The sequence below is a fragment of the Schistocerca cancellata genome, chromosome 8, assembly GCF_023864275.1.
Source record: "Schistocerca cancellata isolate TAMUIC-IGC-003103 chromosome 8, iqSchCanc2.1, whole genome shotgun sequence".
NCBI lineage: Eukaryota > Metazoa > Arthropoda > Insecta > Orthoptera > Acrididae > Schistocerca > Schistocerca cancellata.
The window spans coordinates 277235585-277262272 of NC_064633.1; positions in this window are offsets into that span (position 1 = coordinate 277235585).

Sequence of the window (26688 nt, forward strand, 5' to 3'; positions counted from 1 at the left end):
TGATGAAAATTGTACCGACACCTATTAATCGACATTAATATGGGGGTTACCGACCATTCGCCTTCATGACAGCATGAACTCGAAGTCTGTTAATGAGACTTTCAGTCAGGTGTCTGAACGTCTGTGGAGGAATGGCAGTACGTTCTTTCTCAAGAGTCGAAACCAGAGATGACAGTGTGCTGGATGTTGCAGTCTGGAACGAAGTAGACACTCTAAACTCAAAGATGTCCCATTATATTTTTATCGGGGCTCAGGGATGGTCAATGTATTTCAGAAACATGTTGTCATTAACACTCATCGACCCAGAAGTATTCCTCTAGTGTGCGCAGTATACAATTCCGTAAAAAGTGCTTATATCCTTCCACATTTAGCGTTCCCTCTAGAGTAATAAGAGGACCATGCCCTAGCTGCCGAAATGATCCCCATACTGTACTTCAGTGTTGGCTCTGCACACGATTGCAGGTAACGTTCTTCCATCGGGCTGCCACAAGTTGTAACGTGATTCACCACTCTAAATGGCTCTGAGCACTATGGGACTTGACATCTGAGGTCATCAGTCCCTTAAACCTAACTAACCTAAGGACATCACACACATCCATCCCGGCGGCAGGATTCGAACCTGCGACCGTAGCGGTCACGCGGTTCCAGACTGAAGCGCCTAGAACCACTCGGCCACAACGGCCGGCACCACTCCAAATCACGTATCCAGTCGTTTACTGTCCAGAGGCTCCACTCTTTACAACGCCTCAAGCGTCGCTTGGCATTGACTACAAAAGTGTGTTGTATATGAGAAGCTGCTCGGCCATTATACCCGTTTGCTCCGTCTCCCAACTTTATGTAATTTCTTACAATCATCCTCCGCAGCGATGAACGGTCCATATCCTGGTCTTCGTTTTGTTGCGGTAGATCCTTCTCGTTTCCACGTCACAGTCATATCACAAACTGTGCACTTGGGCGGCTTTAGCAGGGTTGACATGTCCCCGATCTAACTGTTACTCATGTCTTGCCCACGATCGTAATTCCATATCTCTCCTGATCGACCCATTCTCCTGTTACTGCCTCTCTTCAGACAACACAAGCCGCCTCCTCTTAAAGTGCAGAGAGCTCCACCCGCGACAAGTGTTCATTTCGGCAGTACATCGGAGCATCAAGATACATCTCATCAGACAATGTATATCCATGGTAGTTGTAGTTGTTAGATTCTGTATTATTAGTGGGTGCCATAAACCTAGGTGGGTGTCAGAGGGCCACTACACTCATGTATTCGAGTAGGCTTCGAAAAACGAGTCACACGGTAATGCGGCGTGCTAAGTAACTTTCATTGAATGCTGCACTATTGTTCAAATTGACACAGAAACGTGACACTATTTTCCAACATGGTTACCAGTTCTCTGTAAAGAACGGTCGGAACATTCTACCGTCCGGCCGCAGTGGCCAAGTGGTTCTAGGCGCTTCATTCCGGAACCACGCGGTGCTACGGTCGCAGGTTCGAATCCTGCCTCAGGCATGGATGTGTGTGATGTCCTTAGGTTAGTTAGGTTTAAGTACTTCTAGGGGACTGATGACCTCAGAAGATAAGTCCCATAGTGCTCAGAGCCATTTCAACCATTTTTGAACATTCTACCGATCACTCCATTCCTTGACAGTATACATCCGCTCTTTGGTCAAAAAAAATGTTCACATATGTGTGAAATCTTATGGAACTTAACTGCTAAGATCATCAGTCCCTAAGCTTACACACTACGTAATCTAAATTATCCTAAGGACAAACATACACACACACACACACACACACACACACACACACACATGCCCGAGGGAGTACTCGAACCTCTGCCGGGACCAGCCGAACAGTCCACGACTGCAGCGCCATAGACCGCTCTTTGGTCATGGAGCGAACAGAGAACCGCTGTCCGAATGTCCTTAACGTTGGAAAATCATGGTGTTCCTTCCCGGTCGCCATCATCCACGTCTTTGCAGCCTTAATTTCACTACGGCTGGACACGAGATCGCACTTTGTCAGTATACCGTCAGAATTTCACAGTGAAGTGAGCAATTTATATCTTTACCCATAAGCCTCGAACAGTTTAGCGAACATGCATTTTTTGATTAGGTTTCCAGTTTCCAAATTGTTCTGTTACTGTTACCTGTACTGCAGTATCTCTGTGTCTGTAGCGAGGCCAGAACACGTAGTCTCATACGACCATGCACAACTCTTCCTGAGGAATGGCGTTGGCATGTGACGATGTGTATAGCTGACTTTCTGAAGTAACGTCGTGGCTTATCCTATTAGTCATCCTAGTTGTCTAGAAGGACTCAGTACGTACATTCAGATGCAGGTGATGGTGTCATCCAGACACTCCGGGATGATGAAGGCATTGAAACAGAGGATGACACGCGTAAAGCTGAAATACTAAACACCTTTTTCCAAAGCTGTTTCACAGAGGAAGATCGCACTGCAGTTCCTTCTCTAAATCCTCGCACAAACGAAAAAATGGCTGACATCGAAATAAGTGTCCAAGGAATAGAAAAGCAACTGGAATCACTCAACAGAGGAAAGTCCACTGGACCTGACGGGATTCCAATTCGATTCTACACAGAGTACGCGAAAGAACTTGCCCCCCTTCTAACAGCCGTGTACCGCAAGTCTCTAGAGGAACAGAAGGTTCCAAATAATTGGAAAAGAGCACAGGTAGTCCCAGTCTTCAAGAAGGGTCGTCGAGCAGACGCGCAAAACTATAGACCTATCTCTCTGACGTCGATCTGTTGTAGAATTTTAGAACATGTTTTTTGCTCGAGTATCATGTCGTTTTTGGAAACCCAGAATCTACTATGTAGGAATCAACATGGATTCCGGAAACAGCGATCGTGTGAGACCCAACTCGCCTTAATTGTTCATGAGACCCAGAAAATATTAGATACAGGCTCCCAGGTAGATGCTATTTCTCTTGACTTCCGGAAGGCATTCGATACAGTTCCGCACTGTCGCCTGATGAACAAAGTAAGAGCCTACGGATTATCAGACCAGCTGTGTGGCTGGATTGAAGAGTTTTTGGCAAACAGAACACAGCATGTTGTTATCAGTGGAGAGACGTCTACAGACGTTAAAGTAACCTCTGGCGTGCCACAAGGGGAGTGTTGTGGGACCATTGCTTTTCACAATATATATAAATGACCTAGTAGATAGTGTCGGAAGTTCCATGCGGCTTTTCGCGGATGATGCAGTAGTATACAGAGAAATTGCAGCATTAGAAAATTGTTGCGAAATGCAGGAAGGTCTGCAGCGGATAGGCACTTGGTGCAGGGAGTGGCAACTGACCCTTAACATAGACAAATGTAATGTACTGCGAATACATAGAAAGAAGGATCCTTTATTGTATGATTATATGATAGCGGAACAAACACGGGTAGCAGTTACTTCTGTAAAATATCTGGGAGTATGCGTGCGGAACGATTCGAAGTGGAATGATCATACAAAATTAATTGTTGGTAAGGCGGGTACCAGGTTGAGATTCATTGGGAGAGTCCTTAGAAAATGTAGTCCATCAACAAAGGAGGTGGCTTACAAAACACTCGTTCGACCTATACTTGAGTATTGCTCATCAGTGTGGGATCCGTACCAGATCGGGTTGACGGAGGAGATAGAGAAGATCAAAAGAAGAGCGGCGCGTTTCGTCACAGGGTTATTTGGTAACCGTGATAGCGTTACGGAGATGTTTAACAAAGTCAAGTGGCAGACTCTGCAAGAGAGGCGCTCTGCATCTCGGTGTAGCTTGCTCGCCAGGTTTCGAAAGGGTGCGTTTCTGGATGAGGTATAGAATATATTGCTTCCCCCTTCTTACACCTCCCGAGGAGATCACGAATGTAAAATTAGAGAGATTAGAGCGCGCACGGAGGCTTTCAGACAGTCGTTCTTCCCTCGAACCATACGCGACTGGAACAGGAAAGGGAGGTAATGACAGTGGCACGTAAAGTGCCCTTCGCCACACACCGTTGGGTGGCTTGCGGAGTATAAATGTAGATGTAGATGTAGATGTAGATGGTTTTTGCGGATATCGCAAGCAGCTTCGGCACGAGACAGCCGGCATTGATTGGTCGCTGTTCGCGAGCGCCAAGTTTGGTGCAGAGGCAGCCGCCGCGCCGGCTGAGTGACGGCGTCGCGCGCGCGGCTCACGGCATGCAAATGAAGCATTCAGGACGCGGCGCCACCGCCGCCGCCGCCGACGTCAGGCGCCGCTATAGATATCACCGCGCGAAACCTGAACCACCTCCAGAAGATGCGCCCGCCCAACTTTCTTAATTACAAACCAGGTTAAAAGGCGCTGGCGGGTTATAATGGGATTAGCGCATAATGAGACGGCGCCGAATAATCGGGTTGTCAGCCGGAAGGCGGAGAGCAGCCTAAGAGGTAGTTGGCCTCCCGCCTCCGAGGGCTCTAGCGGAACGCTGGTCTGCGGAGCGCCTTGTCTGCAGATTCCATCGACTGTGGCTGTAGTTAAATGCATGTCACGAGATTTCTTTTACACTAGTCACAACTGACCCTTACGGATTGCTGCAAGCAGTGGGGACTTGGACTTCTTCACTCGTCGGAGGAGGTGAGAGGGATAAACGCGTTTAGATGTTAGAACCACGTCAGCGCAAGCATTTGTAGGCTGATGAAGTAAAACTTTATAATAATTGCACATCGTCAGATGGAAAGTGGCTTTGCGGCCACGTGACGCGGTAGGGAAACCGAACAGTGGGATCATTCTACCAACGATTTTGACACAGGTCAGACACTTATGGCCCACCACCCGAGAACGAGCATCTATGAAACGGCGAAGGCGACCGGCTCTTGGCATGACAGTGTGGTGAGCATGTACTGAAAGTTACTGAAGGACGGTGAAACGATGACTGTTGAACGTTCACATCTCATCATTGAATGTGGAGATCGAAAGTGTTTTAAATTTGTGGTATTGGCTATGGGACCAAACAGCTGAGGTCATCGGTCCCTAGATCAAAGGTGTGCTCGCTCTTTTAAGGAAGATAGACGTTAATATATGGCTGAAATGACGACTAAGTACAATGCTGGTGCTGCCACGAGTACCATGGATCAATGGAAGTGCGTCGACTGATAGGGTGAATCACGTTCCTTCATACACCAGGTCGATGATCGTATCTGGATACGCCATCATGCGGACAGCTGGACGAGACATGCAGTGCGCTATTGTTTCAGACCAGTGGCGGCTGTAATCCGCTATGTGGGACATTCAGCGGGCCTTCTATGAGACCTGCGGTAGTGATCGAAGGCACCACGACAGCTGAGCATTATCACGGAATATCTGCATTCCTTTATATACTATGTGATAAAAAGTATCCGGACACCAGCCTGAAAATACTTACAAGTTCGTGGCGCCTTCCATCGCTAATGCTGGAACTCAGTATGGTGTAGGCCCACCCCTAGCTTTGATGACAGCTTCCACTCTCGCAGGTATACGTTCAGTCAGGTGCTGGGATGTTTCTTGAGGAGTAGTAGCCAATTCTTGTCGAAGTGCTGCACTCTGGAGAGGTATAGATGTCGGTCGGTGAGGCCTGACACTTAGTCGGCGTCCAAAAGCATCCCAGAGGTGTTCTATAGGATTCAGGTCAGGATTCTGTGCAGGTCAGGTCATTACAGGGGTGTTACTGTCGTGTAACCACTCCGCCACAGACCGTGCATTATGAACAATTGCTCGATCGTGTTGTAAGATGCAATCGCCATCCCCGAATGCTCTTCAACAGTGGGAAGCAAAAAGGTGCTTAAAACATCAATGTAGGCCTGTGCTGTGATAGCGCCACTCGAAACAACAAGGGGGTGCAAGCCCCCTCCATGAAAAGCACGAAGGCACCATAACATCACCGCCTCCGAATTTTACTGTTGGCACTACACTCGCTCTCAGATGACATTCACCGGGCGTTCTCCATACCCACATCCTGCCATCGGATCGCCACATTGTGTACCGTGATTCGTCACTCCACACAACGTTTTCCCACAGTTCAATCATCGTCCAATGTTTATACTCCTTACACCACGCCAGACGTCTTTTGGCATTTCCCTGCGTGTTTTGTGGCTTATGAGCCGCCGCTAGACCATGATATCCAAGTTTCCTCTCCTCCCGCCTAACTGTCGTAGTACATGCAGTGGATTCTGATACAGTTTAGAATTCTTGTGTGATCGTCTGGATAAATATGTGCCTATTACACATTACGGCCATCTTCAACAGTCGGTGGTCTCTGTCAGTCAACAGACGAGACTGTTCGCAGGTTTTGCTCTTCTCTTTAAGAAAGTAGTAACGCCAGATGACAGTAGGGATTTGCGGAATGATCTATAGAGGACTGATGAGTGGTCCACGCTGTGGCAGTTAACCCTAACCGTAAATTAATGTAACCCATGGCGCTTGCGTAGGAAAAGAAATCATTGTACGACTACTCTATTGATAACAAAGTTCTGGACACAGTATCCACCGTAAAATATCTAGGAGTAATCATTCAGTGGAATGACCACGTAATGCAAAAGGTAAGAAAACCGGATTCCAGTCTAAGATTCATAGGAAGAATTTTCAGGAAATGTAACTCATCCACTGAAGAGGTGGCTTATCAGGCGCTTGTTCGAGCGTTTCTTGAGTACTGTTCATCAATCGGAGACCCTTAGGAGGTCCGGCTGATAGAACAGATAAGAAAGATACTACGAACAGAGTCGCATACGTCAAGATGACGTGTAGTCGGCGCGAGAGCATTACAGGGATTGGCAGGAAACTGCAGCTGCAGGCGGGATAAGGGGTGGTGTGTATCGCGGACAGATATTCTACTGAAATTTTGAGAGAACAGTATTCGGGGGCAGTAGAACGACGTGTTACTTCCTCCAACGTGCATCTCGCGAAACGACGACTTCGAGAAAATTCGATAAATTAGAGCCTTTACAGAGGCTTCCCACGCGCCTTCCGCGAGTAGAACAGGGAAAGAGAGACCATTTAGTGGTACCAGAAGTACCCTCCGCCACACACAGTGAGGTGGTTTGCGGAGAATTGATGTAGATGTAGACGAAGATGCAGGATAGCTACCCCATCCACAAGGACTGCATCACGCTACAGTGGTATGAGGAGCATGATGGTAAAACCACGTTCATATCTTGGCCAGCATATTCACCCGATCCGAATTAGGTGTAACACATGTGGAACAGCATCACTCGCCAGCTCTATGCCCTCAGCCACGAGCCTATAATTTACGGGGATTTCGGAACCTGGACATAGACATCCAGTGTCACATACCTGTGAGCTGGCGAGTCAGTGTCACGCCGAATCGCTACGGGATAACACTCCAAAGGTCCGATTCTACACGTCTTGAGGAAGAATAGGTTTAAAGTCTCGTCATTAACGAGATCATCAGAGACGGAGTACAAGTACGGATTTTTTCAAGGATGGGGAACGAGATGGGTCATGACCTTCCAAAGGAACCATCCCGCCATTTTCCTCGAGTGAATTAGGAAAATTACTGACAACGTAACTCAGGATTGTCGGGCGCGGATTTCAAATGTTGTCCACCTGAATACGAGCCCAGTGTGCTAATCACTGCGCCAGCTCACTTGATGATTCCACCCGTCTGCTTCGATGCACTGCGTCCTGTGTGACACCATAAGTTAGCGATGTGAAGGATATAAGCTGTCTCTTCTTGCATATTATCTGTATTTCTATTAGTAACTCATGTTTACTCGATATATGACGTCATGGGTCAAAACAGAGGGTGGAATCCGACTTTCCTCTAATCGCCAAAGATTAACCATTACGCTATTAAGCAGGTGACCATTGTATTCGTCAGTGTATGACATAGTTATCCGCTATTGATGGAATTCAATGGTCAGTTGCTCAAGAAGTTCTCTGTCTCCCGTATGGAGGTATACTGCAATCATTGTAGTGCTGTATGTACAGGGTCTTGCGAATGTAACGCGTAAATAATGTTACTAGCTACGTGCGAACCACGCACCACTCCTTACGGAAAGAGATACTCCCACCTAGCTCACTTAGCGCTATGCTGCGACGTTTCGGTTACATTTGACTCAACATTTAGTAGATGAGCTTTTATATCGGAAATTCTCGAAAATGTTGTTCTTCGGGAAATGACAGAGGAAGTGATGCTTCAAAAAGTGACAGTTTCTATCTCTCTGAGTGTGCTTGTATGTATGTGTGTGTGTGTGTGTGTGTGTGTGTGTGTGTGTGTGTGTGTGTGCGTGTGTGTTAATGTCGTAAGTCTTTAGATGATCGCACAGAGCTTCACACATTTCCACTTACAACTACGTTACCGCAGGTGTTCAGACGCTATATTATTGAAGCTAGGAAAATCCTTTCGCTGAAGTGATAGTCGCATGTAGCGGTAAAACTATAACTGGCTCCACAGTTCAGTCTTTTAATGGGTACTTCATAAACAACGCGTGGGAAAGTAGTTTATGTAGTGATACACTTATGAAGCATACTTTGATAAGCAAATTAAAGTGGTGAATGATTCCTTTCGACGTCCAGCTTGAGAATATCAGTTACGTGAGTTTATTAACTACAAGCAATACATTAACACACACGATTAGCATTCAATAAAAATTTAATAGTGTCGAAACCTGCAGGTACATAACTACAGAACATTTTCATAGTCTTTATTTCCACAAAATTTATAGTTTATATTAAATTGATTGTAGTTACCTTTTGGAAAATTATTGATTTATATGTTTTGAAACAATTAACATTTTTGCAGTCTGGTCCCTTTCATCCCACAACCAACCAACAAACCAATTAACATTTTTATCTGAACCACTAAGATTGTAACGAAACTAATATGCCCATCCATTAATGAAAAACTCATGGGGATTTTTTAGGTGTTCGTTTTCTTTGTTTTGTTTTGAGACAGCATTCACCATTTTGTTCGAGTACATAAGGGCCTTTTCTTCGGTAGCGGCTGTATGTAACGTGTTCTGGTACCAAGGACTCCCGGAGACTGGTGCTTTCCTGTTGCCCGGCAGGCCTAATACAGGCATTGGAACCGATGAGCCACTCTTTACCGACACTCCAGCAGAAGTGATGCGAAAGGAAGTGAAGAACTACTACCGAAGAGTACAGTTGGCATATGGCTAATTCTCTGTTGTTGAAAACTACTCGCAGACAACATATCTTTATTATTTACTGGTTGCCTAACGTTCTTCACCTTACCAAGTAAACTGCTAGTAACTTTGTTGCTCATGCGTAACGTCAACTTTTCCACACTAAAAGCAATGAGACAGAAGGGAGCATGGGGAAAGAAAGTGCAGTGTCCTGATTTTTGACATGGGGATACAACAAAGTTAAAAATTTTTAATAGTAGCACTCAGAATACTATATTTCACTACAAGACCCCGTTTACAAACGCAAGAGAATATGACAGTTTAATGGTCAAATGTACTTAAGCCAATTAGGGTGAAAAGAGAAAAAAATCTTTATAATTAAACAGCACTAAAGACATCTACAAATCAGTAGCAAGTATTTCTAAATTTATTTAAAACCTACCTTTATAAATCACATCTCATTACGAACAAGAATTACAAAACACACATGAATTGCCTTTAGATATGTTCAACCATCTTTTATGAATTCTTGGATCAAACAGCGCATTAAATATTTAAATACCATTAGATGGTGAAAACACCAATAGAAATAATCCCTTAATAAAGCATTAAAACTATTGATATTACTTAAAACACAAACAGTTGCAACACACGTAACTAACACGAAGAACATTAAGTTTAATTTGAAAAAAAAAGTGAGAACGAGGAAACATCTTCACATTGTAGTCTTGCAAGAAAACTTCTCAACTTAGAGTAACAAAATTCACTAAACTCTACAGTTTTGAGAAGACACAATTTTATTGTAGGAGGCAACTGCGTACCAGGCTAACCAGCGACTCAACCATCGCCATAAGCCAGAACTAAAGAGAAATAAACGCTGTGACTAATATTAATGGATTAATGGTCCAGTCATATTAATGTGATCACTCACAGACGACAACAAGCAGCACTAGCAATGGAGGATGATGGGAGGTAAGCTGACTGAGCAGGCTGCTTTAGAGAAATGAAAACGACTGTTCTCTCTAGAACAGACTGCTCAGTCAGCTCACTTCCTGTCACCATCATGGAGTACAAGTTCTAAGCACAATAGATCGAAACCGATCCCCCGCTTAAATAAAATATTTATGCCATGAAGACTGATTCAAGAAAATTTTGTAGTGTTATGAGTAAAGTAGGGTTCGGAAGTTGATGAAAAGTTTTTTTTTTTTTTTTTTTTTTTTTTTTTTTTTTTTTTTTTTACTGAACAACCGAAGACACAAGACGACTCTCAGTGATATATATATTCATTTTGGGTTATTGCGTGCTACAAAATGGTGGATTTTATTTGTAATTGTTTTCTTTTTTGATCGTATTTCGGGCTTATTCATTTACTTGTGACTTTGGAACCGAAAAGCTTGTGCCACACGTTGTCGGTGTTCCTCTTCTAATAGCAGGTTTTTCCTTGTACATCCTGTAGTTTCCTGTGTTGAAGTGGTTTTTGTCTGTGAAATGCGTCTCTTGTATTGCGTGGAAAATTTTTCCAGAGCATCCTTAAGCTGTTTGAGTTTTCCTATCTTTACCAGCGTATTTGTGTTGAGTGTGCCAATGCAATATTCGCGAAGAGGTTTCCAGAAGCTCCGATGCTTCTCATGATGTTCCTAATCCCCCAGAATCCTATGACAAGGAGAGTCCAGTATATATACTGGGGCCTGGGGTAGTGTGTATTTTCCTTGTAATTCCATTGTGATTTTTCCAAGTTGAAGGTGGTTGTGGTGATCACAAATGTTAAAGACTTGATTGTTGAGATCAAGACATATCTGTAGCAGCCGCACCAACATGGTGAAAACACGCTGAAGGCTACCCGCTGGATTCCAGAACCGATAGTAAATGGTTAAGTCCTAAGTTATTAGTTGGTCCACCCCGGAAATTTCAAACACCCAGTACCACACATATCCGGGAGGCTTTCCACTATCCGCCGATGTTTCATGATATACCAAACGGGTGTAGATGCAGAAGTATTCATTTAAGGAAAAACTGTTCTTCACATCAACAAACACCGGCCATCTGTAAAATAACGTCTCCACCACCTTATATTGCATACCTTTCAAAGTACAGCTCTGTTTTGCGGCTCTTCAGTTACTTACCTAACACTATTCATTCCAAGTATTATAATGTTGAGAAGTTTTAAAGCAACTGACATAATCTCCTTGAAGAACAAAACCACAATCACTGTTGTTCTAGCAGATTTTTTTATCCGTCTTGATTCCATTAATTTTAAAATGACCAGTTTCGATTCGACATAAACCATCCTCAGATCTATAGACAACAGTAAAATAACTAATCAGCAAATGCTCTACGAAATACAAATTATTACCATACCATGCCAGCATAAAACACAAAATACAACTTAATTTATCGGTTACGACAGTTTACATGATGCGGCACATAATAAAGCAGTGGTCTGGTAGAATCCGTGTTATTAATATAGCCCATAAGTCTACAGCCGACAGTTGGCGTCTGGTATATTAGTCGCATTCGACTAAAACGAATACAACCCAACTGAATTAAATGGGCCGCCGGCGTCCATATCTAAGGCGTTGTTCTAGGTCTGTCTTTATCTTATCCCACTTCCTGATGTGGTCACTGTTTTGGCTTTGTGCAACGAGTGGATGAGGTGTCTGCTGACCTCTATCGGGGGCGGAGGGCCGCGCAACAGGGCCACACCTTTCACCAATGTCACGTGCTTCGCACACGTTACACCTGTCCCATCGCACGTTTTCTGTCTGTCTTTTTGACATTCATGTGCAACAATCATCACCTTATAAGTCGTCATAAATATTAAAATAGGTATTATGACGATTTCGCTCTGCTCATTTAGGACTATATTTGGATCTTGCTTTTTGCGAGTGAAAATTTCGATTTCCTTCAAGACATTTAGGAATCTTCTCTTTTGAGCCCAGTGTAGGATGTCCAAATTATTTTCAGTGTTCGTGAAAGAGTGTTTTCAAGTTGCCATATGGTCCCCAAACGCTGTTTTCCTATGTATTGTTTACAACATCCATTACATTTGGACCTCTAAACATCTGACTTCTGAAACTTATTCCTACAATTACAGATTTTATGGCGAGGCTTGAATTTTAATATTTGATTAGTGCGAAAACCTATTTCAATATTTGCCTTACGAAAATATACATCAATTTTGTCGAAAGTTTTCTCATTGAAGATTACAAATTAAAGACAAATACCCTTCCTTGATGTAATTCTTAGCTGCGAAGTTCCTTCCACTCACCTATTTTAGTTGCTTTTTCTATATCTTGTTATAAATTTTCATGACGTCGTTGCTCCCGTACTCGTTCGCCACAACCAGCTTCCTTAAAATATTCATTTACTTTCTATATTCTTCACGCTTAGTGGTAGTCTTAATAATCTGTACGCCATTGCTGGAGAGTGATATGAGCACTTATTAACCACAACATCTGTAAATGTAAATTTCGGGAATAAGCTAAGGTAATGCCTCCTGTCATTCTTTATTAGCTTTAAATCTAAGAAGTAGTTTAAGCAGTTAACTCCCTCAAAGACCATCGTTACTTGAATTTTCAGGTTTGCTGAGAATTCATTTTATGGGCTTCGTTTCCGATTTTTGCTGCCACTGTACAATAAAATCGAATTCTCTACATATTTTGTGAAATATACGATTTTCTCTCTCTAATATTAAGATTTTCGTTAACGAATTGATTAAGCAATTTATAAAACATTGGCCGAGGTTCTAGCTAAACTGTTACCCACAGTCAACCCTTCGCTCTGTTGATAAATTTTGTTATTGAATGTGAAATAATTGAACAATGGTACCGGTCGCAAGATTCCTAATAATTCAATAACTTCTCCTATTGCTACTTTTTTATACTTGAGGTGCCAGTTTTTGACGATTTCTATCGTTCTTTACAAAGGAATATTTATATACTGTGATACTCAGTTACGTTAGTGACACACCCTCAGGTATGCTTCCTCCGTAAAGAGAAACATGTCACTCTCTAATTTTTTTCCATATATCTGTTTGAAGTCTCCTGGGTGAATTTTCCTTTACCTCTATTATTCCGTTGTCGATAAAAACTTCTCGCTATTCTTGGTTCAGTACGTATCACGTGTTATGACCACATAGGCGCCCTCATATGCCTCAATTATAATAGCCTTCTGCAATTCTAGTTTCTTATGTAAATACTAAAGTATCTCCATTCCCTTTCTGTTCTCATAAGAAGAGTGCGGTTAGGCTATGGTCAACTTCATTTAACTGCCATATTGGTTTGTTCATATGTATTAATTTTTGCGGTATTTCACTGCAGTTTGTTTTATTGTTTTAGTATCGCATGAGGGGCTTAGGTTATAGTGCAGCCCTTTGTTTAAAACATTCCTTTCATACCCTCTGAATACCATTACAGTTACATTCACAAATATACCACAGAATTTATGTACCTTTTTGAGTGTCGCCTCGTTTCAAACATTCAAATTTGTACCTAAGAATAAATTAAAAAGTTAGTTGTATCTGTTTATAAATACTTCTTGCTTTGTGTTTGTTCCGTCCTCGACTGTGGGGGCGATAAAACGTCGTCTAGCACCACATGAAGATTAAAAGCCTCGCTATTCAACTTATCTTTCGTTTTGTATTATTCTCTAATCTGTGTCTCTACCCAAACTATTTCTCATTTCTATTTTACTGCTTACGCTATGTGTGACATATTCCCGGTTGCTTAGACACAGGGATTGCTCTTAACTAAGCAAAGGTAAAAATTAGCACTTTATCAAGGTTCAAGTAATAAAATGAGAAACAACATATTTATGCCTTAAGTGAAATTCAGAAAATAAAATGCTCACAATACCGTGAAAATAATCATATATTTAAAAATGAATTCATTAGTAACACGAGAATATGAGCAAATCACAAAATCTTCAGTTCAACTGTTAATTATTTCGTCTCAAAACTTAATCATTGATGTAAAACGGAATACAATAATAGTACTTACATGAAACGACAAGCGTACAGATGACCACATAAGAAAGAATTGGGCAATAAAAAGTTCTACACGTAACAAATACGCTCTAAACATATAAATAAACGACAGTTTGATGTATTGAACAAGCTTATTATTCTGATGGATTAAAGAAAACCTGATTCTGCACCATGTGCGTCGAAATCAAACCACTTCGCTGAACAACGGCATTAAGTGTGATCACAAGTGAGACACATCAAAGATCTTTAAAAACCGCAAGCAACAGTAACCCAAGGTGTACGATCCGAGCCGCGGTCTCACCATCTGTTTGTGACTAGTTATCTGAGAAAGACCATCAGAAACTATAGTAGAAACTTTAAGGCAACAGACAAGACTGCTTGCAGCAGACAACCTAACAGAAACGCAGACAGGAAACGAATAAAACGCCGAGACGACGTAGAAGCTATGACTTGCCACTAGGTGCCCTTTCATCTCGCCAAAACATCTTTGTTCAGTAACTAATGCAACACATGTTTTCCTGAAAGCCGATTGGTTTTATTCAGGATTCCCCTTTCTTTTGGCTACAAAACCTTGTTTTTCAACATAATTTCCATTCAATGTGACGGCCTTACGCCACCTTACTAGGATGGCCTCTATGTCCGCATAATTGTCGCCGTCGGAGCCAACGCCTTGGTGCATCAATAACCTACACGAGTCATCATCTATGTCTGCGTCTCGTGGATTGCATCCTTCATTGGGCCAGATGGAAGTCGGAAGATGCAACATGTGGGCTGTACAATTGACGAGGAAGAACGCATTGGACAAGTATGTGCCGAAAAAGTTCGGTACGGACGGAAACGACCCACCGTGGTTTAACAGCGCAATTCGGAGAATGTTCAGGAAGCAAAGGCAGTTGCATTCGCGGTACAAGAAAGATCGGGAGAATGAGGACAGGCAAAAGTTAGTAGAGATTCGTGCTGCTGTAAAAAGAGCGATGCGCGAAACATTCAACCACTACCACCGTCATATCGTAGCGAAAGATCTTGCTGAAAACCCAAGGAAATTCTGGACTTCAGTAAAACCAGTAAGCCGGTCGAAGGGTTCCAACCAGTCACTCACTGATCAGTCTGGCCTGGCATCGGAAGACAGCCAAACGAAAGTTGAAATTTTAAATTTAGCATTTGAGAAATCTTTCACGCAGGAGGATCGTGCAAACATACCGCCGTTTGAGTCTCGTGCAGATTCCCGTATGGAGGACATAGTGATAGACATCCCTGGGGTTGTGAAGCAGCTGAATGGATTGAAAATAAATAAATCGCCACGTCCTGATGGGATTCCAATTCGGTTTTACAGAAAGTACTCTACTGCACTGGCTCCTTACTTAGCTTGCATTTATCGCGAATCTCTTGCCCAACGTAAAGTCCCGAGCGACTGGAAAAAGCGCAGGTGACGCCTGTATATAAGAAGCGTAGAAGGGCGGATACTCAAAATTACAGACCAATCGGTTTGTTGAAGTATTCTCGAACATATTTTTAGTTCGAATATAATGAATTTCCTTGAGACTGTCCATGCATCAGCACGGCTTTAGAAAGCATCGCTCCTGCGAAACGCAACTCGCCCTTTTTCACATGATATCTTGCGAATCATGGATGAAGGGTATCAGACGGATGCCATATTCCTTGACTTCCGGAAAGCGTTTGACTCGGTGCCCCACTGCAGACTCCTAACTAAGGAACGAGCATATGGGATTGGTTCCCAAGTATGTGAGTGGCTCGAAGACTGCTTAAGTAATAGAACCCAGTACGTTGTCCTCGATGCCGAGTGTTCATCGCAGGGGAGGGTATCATCTGGAGTGCCCCAGGGAAGTGTGGTAAGCCCGCTGTTGTTTTCTATCTACATAAATGATCTTTTGGATAGGGTGGATAGCAATGTGCGGCTGTTTGCAGATGATGCTGTGGTGTACGGGAAGGTGTCGTCGTTGAGTGACTGTAGGAGGATACAAGATGACTTGGACAGGATTTGTGATTGGTGTAAAGAATGGCAGAGCAACCTCTAAATATAGTTAATGTAAATTAATGCAGATGAATAGGAAAAAGAATCCTGTAATGGTTGAATAGTCCGTTAGTAGTGTAGCGCTTGACACAGTCGCGTCGATTAAATATTTGGGCGTAACATTGCAGAGCGATATGAAGTGGGACAAGCATGTAATGGCAGTTGTGGGGAAGGCAGATAGTCGTCTTCGGTTCATTGGTAGAACTTTGGGAAGATGTGGTTCATCTGTAAAGGAAACAGCTTATAAAACACTAATACGACCTATTCTTGAGTACTGCTCGAGCGTTTGGGATCCTTGTCTGGTCGGATTGAGGGAGGACATAGAAGCAATTCAGAGGCGGGCTGCTAGATTTGTTACTGGTAGGTTTGATCATCACGCGAGTCTTACGGAAATGCTTCAGCAACTAGGGTGGGAGTCTCTAGGGGAAAGGAGGCGTTCTTTTCGTGAATCGCTACTGAGGAAATTTAGAGAACCAGCAATTGAGCCTGACTGCAGTACAATTTTACTGCCGCCAACTTACATTTCGCGGAAAGACCACAAAGATAACATAAGAGAGATTAGGACTCGTACAGAGGCTTATAGGCAGTCATTTTTCCCTCGTTCTGTTTGGGAGTGGAACAGGGAGAGAAGATGCTAGTTGTGGTACGAGTTACCTTCCGCCACGCACCGTATGGTGGATTGCGAAGTATGTGTGTAGATGTAGATGTAGAAGAACAGTCAAATCAAGTCTTGTGATCTCCTATCAGGTGCGCAGACTTTTGTGAAGCATTGCGTCTTCATGGAGAAGGAGAAGTTCGTTTTCATTTTTGTGGCTGCCAACACGCTGAAGTTATTTCTTCGGTTTTCTGGTGGCAGAACAGTACACTTCAGAGTTGAGCCTTGCACCGTGAGGGAGAACATCAAACAGAGTCCCAAAAGACCGTTGACATGTCTTTATTAGCTGACGGCTTTAAGATTTTTCTTTGGAGGAGAGGTGATTTGGCGCCACTCCATGGATTGCTGTTTTGTTTTCGGTTAGAAGTGATGACTGCATGTTTCATCACCTGTGATAACGTTCGGCAAAAAACTGTCACTGTCAGCCTCATAACACGCAATTAATTCCTTGAGAAGCTCCTTCGTTGTCCCTTATGTTATCCTATTAGGCTGCGAGGAACACAGCGGGCACAGATGTTTCAGTACTGCAGCTGGTGGACGAGTGTCAGCAATACCAGCAGAGACGTCCAGTTGAGCAGTGATGTGTTTGATTGTGATCAGTGGATGCCTCGAACGAGAGTGTCAGCGTGGTCCAACATTATGGTAAAAACAGCTGTGTGCGGCAGGCCAGCTGACGGGAAATCGGAGATGTTTCCGCGACCGTGTTACGATACGACAGACGCCTCAACGAAAGACTCTGTGCTTTAGCTAACTGTCAAGTCTCCGTAGACATTCTCCAAGTGCCTAGGAATATCTGCGACGCTCTGGTTTTCCACCAAAAGAAACTCAAGTGCAGCTCTGTACCTGGAACGCACCTCCACTATAGATGCCATTTTGAAGGCTACGTATAGCACCGCCACCAATCGGAATTTCATGAAACTGTCGGGGCTGAAGTGGGAATATTTAACGACGTCCCAAAACAAATCCCGTATTTTCTCAACCTAAACTGGCAGAGGAAAAAAGTGAAGACACAAACGATTTAGAGACATTGTCTGCAAGTGGACGTTTATTCAAATCAATGAGGGAAGATGAAAATTTGTGCCAGACCGGCAGGAGAACCCGGATCTTCTGCTTATAAGCTAGACACTCTGACTCCTGTTCTTCTTTTTTTTGGTTTTTTGCTGTTTTCCTTCTTTCATTATAAAAAACTTCTATTATGTGAAAAAATAAGATGTTCTCTATAAGATAAAATATTTCTGGAAAACGTGATTAAGTGGCCTTTTTCAACATAAGTTTCATCTACACAAATGGTGTAACAGTAATAAACATAAACAGCTTCTTTCAGATCAAAACAATAACGAACTACATCCCTCCTCTTGGCGCGTTCCTTGCCAGTCGCCGGCCGCGGTGGCCGTGCGGTTCTAGGCGCTCCAGTCCGGAGCCGCGCTGTTTCTACGGTCGCAGGTTCGAATCCAGCCTCGGGCATGGGTGTATGTGATGTCCTTAGGTTAGTTAGGTTTAAGTAGTTCTAAGTTATAGGGGACTGATGACCACAGCAGTTGAGTCCCATAGTGCTCAGAGCCATTTGAACCATTTTTGAACCTTGCCAGTCCCTTTGTACCTCGCGTTGGTGCCACGTACGTCTTCACGTATGATGGAGGATCCTCTCCACTGTCCTGGTCCTTTCTTGTTCTGAATACTTACGTGGAATAATTACATTCCCCTACCCGATACACTGCATTTGGGTGGGGGCTCAAGCGAGACACTCCGTAAAAAAATAGCGTAATATGTTCGGTATCTCGGACTTTGCATTATCGGTGAGTGATGTTCTTGTAGTACGACCCAAAAGTCTAGTATGCCAAAGCTAAAATACAGTCAGACTTCGAATCCAAGTCACTGCATTGGTCTTCGTTCGGGGATAGCTTGTCATATCCATGGTTGTAATGCTTGCGGCACCACCCGAAGGTGGAAGGCGATCATTTTCGGACTAAACAGCACACAGCAGCCGAAGGCAAGCATGTCAGGGGATGTTCCTCTGTGTCTGTACCACTGCACTGAAGACACAGTGGTGTATCCGTCATGTGAATTGGATGGAAGCTATCGTAAGCCATCGGGACACAGTACTTATCGTACTTGCACGTATTGCACCACCACACATAAATAGTGGCAAAAAGAGAGAGAGAGAAAGAGAGACGTATTACTTATTGAGCTCCCCTCTTACTGGCGACACAGAATAAGCGGAGAAAGTATGAGTGTGAAAGCTCTCATTGTGAACAGATTTTTCCAAAGCGAACGAGTAACTGGCATCGGACCCTTATGCCAACTCAGCCTGACGAGAGCAGAATATGAAAGCACAGTTCTTACACTAAAGCGTGCACGCGGTTGAGCAGACACGCACTTGCGGACGAGTTGCCCGTAGGGGTCAAAGCGTGCAGCACGCGCGTTAACGAGCGGCCCGAGGCTGTCTCGGCCGGCAGCGGAAACTACACAGCGGCTGGCGGCTAGAGGCTAGCGCGCGCGGAGAGTTCCTTGGCCGCGCCGCTGTAAGGCTCATTACACGTCTTTGTGGCGGCGGAAAGGGCCCGCCGGGCGGAAGTTATGTATTCAAATGGCGGCGCCGCGGCGCGGTAACAAGGTGACCAATCAGCGCGCATTGTCGCGGGCGCCGGCGCGCCTGATGGGCGTTAATGGGGCTGCCGCCGCCGCATTACCATACGGCCGCTTCCTCCTCAGGCGCGGCGCCGGCCCTCACGGCTCGCACGGCAAGCACCCTCGTGTGCCCGAGTCTTACCTGCGCCCTCCCGCCTGCATGCACGGCCTCGCGTTAGCCAACCACGATCTCTTTGTCTCTCATTTCCTCTTACTGAAACAAAAGCAGCTTACATCTGTGAGAAAATACGCCGTCCAATTAATGTGACTACCGCTTATGTTAGACGACAAAGTACAATAACCACTCACAGATGGCAGGTGGCAGGGTAGGGTGTCTGGGGGACGCGACAAACAAAGCAGTCGCTGTCGTACATCTACATCTACATCTACATTTATACTCCGCAAGCCACCCAACGGTGTGACGTGCCACTGTCATTACCTCCCTTTCCTGTTCGAGTCGCGTATGGTTCGCGGGAAGAACGACTGTCTGAAAGCCTCCGTGCGCGCTCGAATCTCTCTAATTTTACATTCGTGATCTGCTCGGGAGGTATAAGTAGGGGGAAGCAATATATTCGATACCTCATCCAGAAACGCACCCTCTCGAAACCTGGCGAGCAAGCTACACCGCGATGCAGAGCGCCTCTCTTGCAGAGTATGCCACTTGAGTTTGTTAAACATCTCCGTAACGCTATCACGGTTACCAAATAACCCTGTGACGAAACGCGCCGCTCTTCTTTGGATCTTTTCTATCTCCTCCGTCAACCCGATCTGGTACGGATCCCACACTGATGAGCAATACTCAAGTATAGGTCGAACGAGTGTTTTGTAAGCCACCTCCTTTGTTGATGGACTACATTTTCTAAGGACTCTCCCAATGAATCTCAACCTGGTACCCGCCTTACCAACAATTAATTTTATATGATCATTCCACTTCAAATCGTTCCGCACGCATACTCCCAGATATTTTACAGAAGTAACTGCTACCAGTGTTTGTTCCGCTATCATATAATCATAGAATAAAGGATCCTTCTTTCTATGTATTCGCAATACATACAATAGGGAACGGAGCGATTTGCCTTACGTACCAAAGGGCATCACCCTTGCGGCCCAAGAATGGAAGCATTTCCGCAGTGGCTAAGATTATAAACTGTTCTCGTGCCGCTGTGGCAAGTATAATGTACATGGCGAAATGGCGCAATCCAAAACCGCCGTCGAATAAACCGTGGACCATATATTACAGAGACGAACGACAGCTGTAGAGATGGGTACGGACGAATAGACATGAAACTGTTGAGCAACAGAACTGCCAGATGAACCAAGGCCCTAACGACTGTGTGTCCTCAAAGACCGTGCCGGAGAATTCACAGTGCATTGTGCTCTGCAGCAGGTGCGCCGGCCGGGGTTACCGAGCGGTTCTAGGCGATACAGTCTGGAACCGCGCGACCGCTATGGTCGCAGGTTCGAATCCTGCCTCGGGCATGGATGGGTGTGATGTCCTTAGTTAGCTTTAATTAGTTCTAAATTCTGGGGGACTGTGACCTCAGAAGTCCCATGGTGTTCAGAGCCATTTTTTGCAGCAGGTGCTTGATTCATTCTTCTTTGCTGTCTGTTGCTCGTCAGCAAATAATGCTGAGATTTGCAAGTCAATAGCGCGACTGGGATTCCATTGAGTGGCGACAATTTGCCTTTTCACATGAATCACCCTTATGCTCCATCAGCGTTTTTCGTTTGGAAGCAAACACCCTTCAACAATCCCCTGAAGGTTACAGGACTGAGAATCGACATTGTGGTAAGAGTAATGTTATCGCTGAATTCCGTGGAAGGTCTCATCATTCTGGAAGGCACAATGGGCCAAGAAAAGTATGCATCTATGCTTGGGCACCGCGTTCAAACCTGCACGACCTTTGCGTTCCCGTAACACTATGGCATCTACCAGCTAGACAAAGCAACGTACCAAACAAATCCCAGCGTACATGCGTGGTACAGAAAGCACCTGGATGAGTTTACCTTACTCCCCTGGTCAACAAACTGTTCAGTCAGATTTACATGACCACCTGGCAAAATCCAGCATAACCGTCTTTAGATGCGCGGACCGTTGGCAGACCTGCAGGAAGAGACTCAATGAGGTACTTGAACGTACCGACAGAAATGTGGAGCAATGGCAACTCCAACGCCGTAGCCATCTGCACTAGGCTTCACTGCTGAGAAACACGGTGCCAACAACCCAATCGAAGTGGCCCCGTGGTCCCATTAACTCTCAATTGGGTTTGAATCCGAACAGTTAGCTGACCTGGGGAGTACGGTAAATTCTTCCCGGTACTCTTTGACACACGTACGTACATTGCGAGCTGTGTGATATATTGCATTGTCCTACTGGTAGATGACATCCTCGCAAAGAAAACACACTGTAAACAGGAATGGACATGGTCCCCAAGGATACATGCATACTAGTGTGGATCCTTTGTGCCTTCTAGAACGACTAAACTACCCATGAAATGCCACGACATTCCCCAGATTATAATGGTCTCTTCTTTGGCCAGGACTCTTCCGACGTATGTTGCAGGTCCGTACACGCCTAGAGCCGTCTCCCCAGTGGAGCATAAAACGCGACTCATCAGAAAAAGTAAGCTGTCAGCATTCAGTGGAGGTCCAGTTACGGCCTCACGTGCAGATTGCTGCCTCTCTCGCCGATGAACTGCAGTCACCATACGTGCATGAACCACACATAGAAACGTTCACTAAATGATCGTTGAGGTAACACTGCTGGTAGCCCCTTGGTCCATCTGTGTGATCAGCTGCTGAACAGTTGCACGTTGCCAGCTATAGGTGGTGGTGCACCAGAGTAGCCTTGGCTCCGGGTTTGGATAGCGCCATTTTTCCATGCAAGGCATACTTTAACCACCACAGCAAGCAAACAGTTAAAAAAATTAGTAATTTCATAAATGATTCAGCCCTCGGCCCGAGGTTCAATAATCACGCCCTTTAGGACGTCAGATAAATAGCTCCATTTCCGTATTATCACGACGGCTGCCGTCGTACCCGCGACCCACCCGACATCCTTTATACACGGTACACTGCAAGTGATGCTGCTTGCCGTCCGTGAGTGGTTACTGCTCTCTGGCGTCGAACAGAGGTGGAGGTCACATTAAAGCGACAGGACCGCGTAATTAAGCTTTTGCTATTTGGAGGGCACCAATGACTAACGAGTGACAGTAGGACAATAAAACATTCTGGAAACATTTGTAAGGACATGCGGAGGAGAAAGAACGAATAAACCATTGAAAGAAACACATTTTAATCTCCACACGAGAGGGCAAGTTCTGTTAATTGCGTACCAAGTTTCCGTTTCAGGTTACAATCTTTGCTCATTTTGACGACAACAGCGTGGAATAGCATTAGAGATCGCTCTACGGCTGTCCTAAACAACGGTGGACCATGAAATGTTCAGCTGTCGTGACACAGCTAGTGCGCCGTTTCAAGATCGGTCATTGCGTCCATCATTCTCTTCCATTTCAATAGTAACTTCTTTTAGAATTTGTGTCGCAATTGGCCGTTGGCCTCTCCCAGACCCGATTCCCTTATGGCCAGTTTAATCGAATTACCAGGTCATGTTCTTCAACCCCACTGCGAGAAGAGAGTGTCTACCTTTAAAACGTCGATACTCGTGAAGAGCTGCCACACTATTGCTATTGCTTTAATAAAACAGTTTTACGAGTAAATCCCTGCTCACTTTTCCCAGACCCAGGTTGACCTGTCTGTAACTGTAAGGGACAATGACGCCTAAGATTCAACCCTAGGTCGCCGTACCAGTTCCGTCATGTAACGGCAGGTCATGACACTAACACCAGTTAGAACACAAGTCCTGCAGAGCACAGTCTGAACATCCTTCCTATGAAGCTGGGTACCCATATGATAAATAAATTTCCCTCTACACTGGCTCAAGTACAGAAGGTTTAATTAGAGCCAACCTGTACATAACATACAGCCTTCGAAGAGATGACTGAATTATTTAGAGGTGATAATCCAATTGTGGACCAAAATATAATAAAAAATAAGCTTCAAAGTCTTAGATCAAATTCACAGAAAAGAGCTCAGAAACGTGGAGATCCCAGCAGAAAGCGGAATAAGGAAAGAATGAATTGCATAAACCAGAAAAAAGTTTCCAGAATGAATTTTCACTCAACGATGAATGTGAAGAAGTGTCAAGGGACGTCTGTCTCGAACAAATGCAACGAACAAAATGAGGTCAACAAAAAAAATGCTCTAAGACTTTCTCCCCACTATCGTCCAAAATAAATTTTTCTCGACTCGAAATATTGGTCTAAAAATACGAAGATCTACTACATTCAGATAATGCTCATTACGCCACGCTTTACAACATACTGTCGGCAAGGCACAGTCGCAGCTCTCGAAAGATTTGTCGCCTGTGGCCCATACACCGCAGTCCTGGGTCCAAGGATAAATCGTGAAAATCCGCTAATATACCACATACACGAAGGGAATCGGCCTCCGGACTGATCTGAGAACTAGATTCGATGGGAGAGACCAACCCGTTAGTGGGGATCTATAGGCCTGATGTGGTCGGGCCGGATATGTGAAAGAATCGTCGTAATTAGGCCGAGGTTCTGACACGTCACGTACGTTCTCTCGTGTCTCATGTTTGGCCAGCCAGGTGCTTACTCATAGCCTTGTAATTTTACAGCCACCCTTGTATACAATTGTAGTCGTTGTCTACTCGAACGGAAAACAACGTTCAATCTCGGCAACTATGGCAATAGGGTTGCGTGTAATTAATACGATTTTCAGAAGACGTAGCCCGTATGGCCGGTTGTAAGGCAGGGCTGGCGAAAGTATGCACAGTAGAGATCAGAAATAAGCTTCATATACTCGCCTTAAGCTCGCCAGCTGGTCCTGTGACGTCATCTCCGAACTCGCCATCTCCGTCTGCCCGTAGTCTCGACTCGTGACTTCCCGCCGCAACCTTCCCGTGACCTTCGGGATCAAGGGGACTCGATTCTCTCTGAAAGGAGAGCAGAAAGAAACGAGGTCGCAGGTATAACCGCGGACTCGCGGCATTCCCGCTACATTCGCAACCATTATAAAAGAAATGTTCACCATTAAATAGTAAATTATAATCATTAATTTCACAAAATCATAAATGAAGATGTATGACCATTCTCCAGTGCACGTAGAGATATCGCAAAATGTCTGACCTACATAAATAACACAAGCAACATTGGGGATAACAGTTATTATATACCGACATAATGACTAATCGGTTAGCAGTTAATATTGTTCTGTTTATGTGTACGTTTACGTAGATAACACTGCTGTAAATTTATTTTAATATTTAGTTTCTAATCAGAAAATATGTAGGAATTAAACTGACTTATACACATTTTCGGGGCGTTAGCGGGTTTGCAACGACAGTACTAGAAAAGATAACAAATGGATGAAATACAATCACGAAATGGAAATTAATTATTAAAATAAATTAATGATAAGCTACACAACTCACCGTTAGTTCATAAACTCAAGTTGCTACGACCAAATGAAAACAAAAGTAGTGCGGTTTTTTATCACAGGGGAATAACAGTGACATCACTCTGGGCCCAGTCTTCATTTTACGCAGCACGTATTTTTGTCATGTGGGAAGTCTAATAAACAAAAAGACAACCATTTTGTTTGCATTTGACGAAATTCTTGCTTTACTTGTCTGAAGCGTAAACTGTAGAGTGGAACTTATTCCAGTTATCACTCTTCCTCTAATGGAACGTATCTGCTATTGTATAATTTGCACCAACTAATTTTCGTCTTACATGCTCCACAGTCTAACGAGACATAGCTTCGTTATGGGCCATCTGATCTCGACATTCGGTCATTTCGTCTTGTTAGTGCTACTTCACAGCAGTAAGATCTTTAGAAACAATAAGTCAAGACTAACTTTACACTCCTGCAAGTTCCACTAACAGAGAACGAGTCGACGAGCATGACGTGACCTCAGTGCCAAAGTTCTCGGACTCCACATATTCGCGAAACTACAGCGGAAACGGAGGAAGCCCGTTAGAACTGATGTGACAGCGGCATCTTGTCATGTGAAGTATGAAACCCTCAGTATTAGACACGAACTCGCTCCATTTCGGATCTCTGATCGACAATATACTGGGTTCTCCCAAAATGTAATGCATCGCATTTTTTTCTCAGCCGAAAATAATGCTACCAATTTGAAACGTTACGTATATATTAATTGAAGTCTCCTGAGGGAGCGCGCCAAGTTTCCGTCACTTCCGACGTATAGCGTAGCTGCAGGACAGTTTCAAAATGTCGTCTGTAGGTGATGTACGTCACAAGCAACGTGCCGTCATTTAATTTCTCACTGGAGAGAAATAAACTGCGGAGAATGTTCACAAACGCTTATGCAAAGCGTATGGAGCATCTGATGTCGACATAAGTACATTAGCCGCCGGGCATGGGGGGGTGAGGTCATCAGAAGTCTTTTCGGCAGAGCTCCACGATTTGCAGCGGTCGAGGACCATCCACGGCTGTCACACCTGACATGTTGCAGCGAGCTGATGTCATTCGCGAGGACAGGCGCATTACAATTCGGCAGTTGGCGCTGCATCTGTCAGTCAGCAAAGAAAGTTCATACAGTGAAGCACTGGCTCCGGAACCAGGACAAGGATTGGTACCGACAGGGCATACACGCCCTTGTTTCGAAGGACGGCCATAGAACGGGATAGATATACGTGGAAATATAGCGTGTGTAGATAATACACAATTCTTTCTTGTGTATAATTCTCATTATGTTCAATTAAGAAATATCGAAAACAAAAATGCAGTGCATTACTTTCTGGGTAACCTTCTTAGGTAGTAAAGAACATGGCTTCAGAATAAAAAAGGTAAAGGTGAAGGTGATGAAGAATAGTAGAAGGAAAAACTAGACAGTAGTGAAAATACGGAGATTTCTCAAGTGCAGGATTGCCGAAGCAAGGGATGTATGATAAGTATATTGGCATGGGCTCAGAGAGGTTACCCACTAACGGAGATATTTATATGAAAAAAAAGTTTGCTAAAGTGCGTGGTTGGACAACAGAGATATATGGACGTATAATGTGGACTGTACGAAATATGATGAAAAAACAAATATCTGGTTGATTATAAAATATGCTGTCGAAGAACGATAAAAACTAAGTAGAGATACTTAACAATGCCTTGTACTCTTCTCCGCGCGTGCTGTTTAATTTATTCTGGTACCTACAGAGCTTTGAAAAGTCCGGCCTTCATTCTGC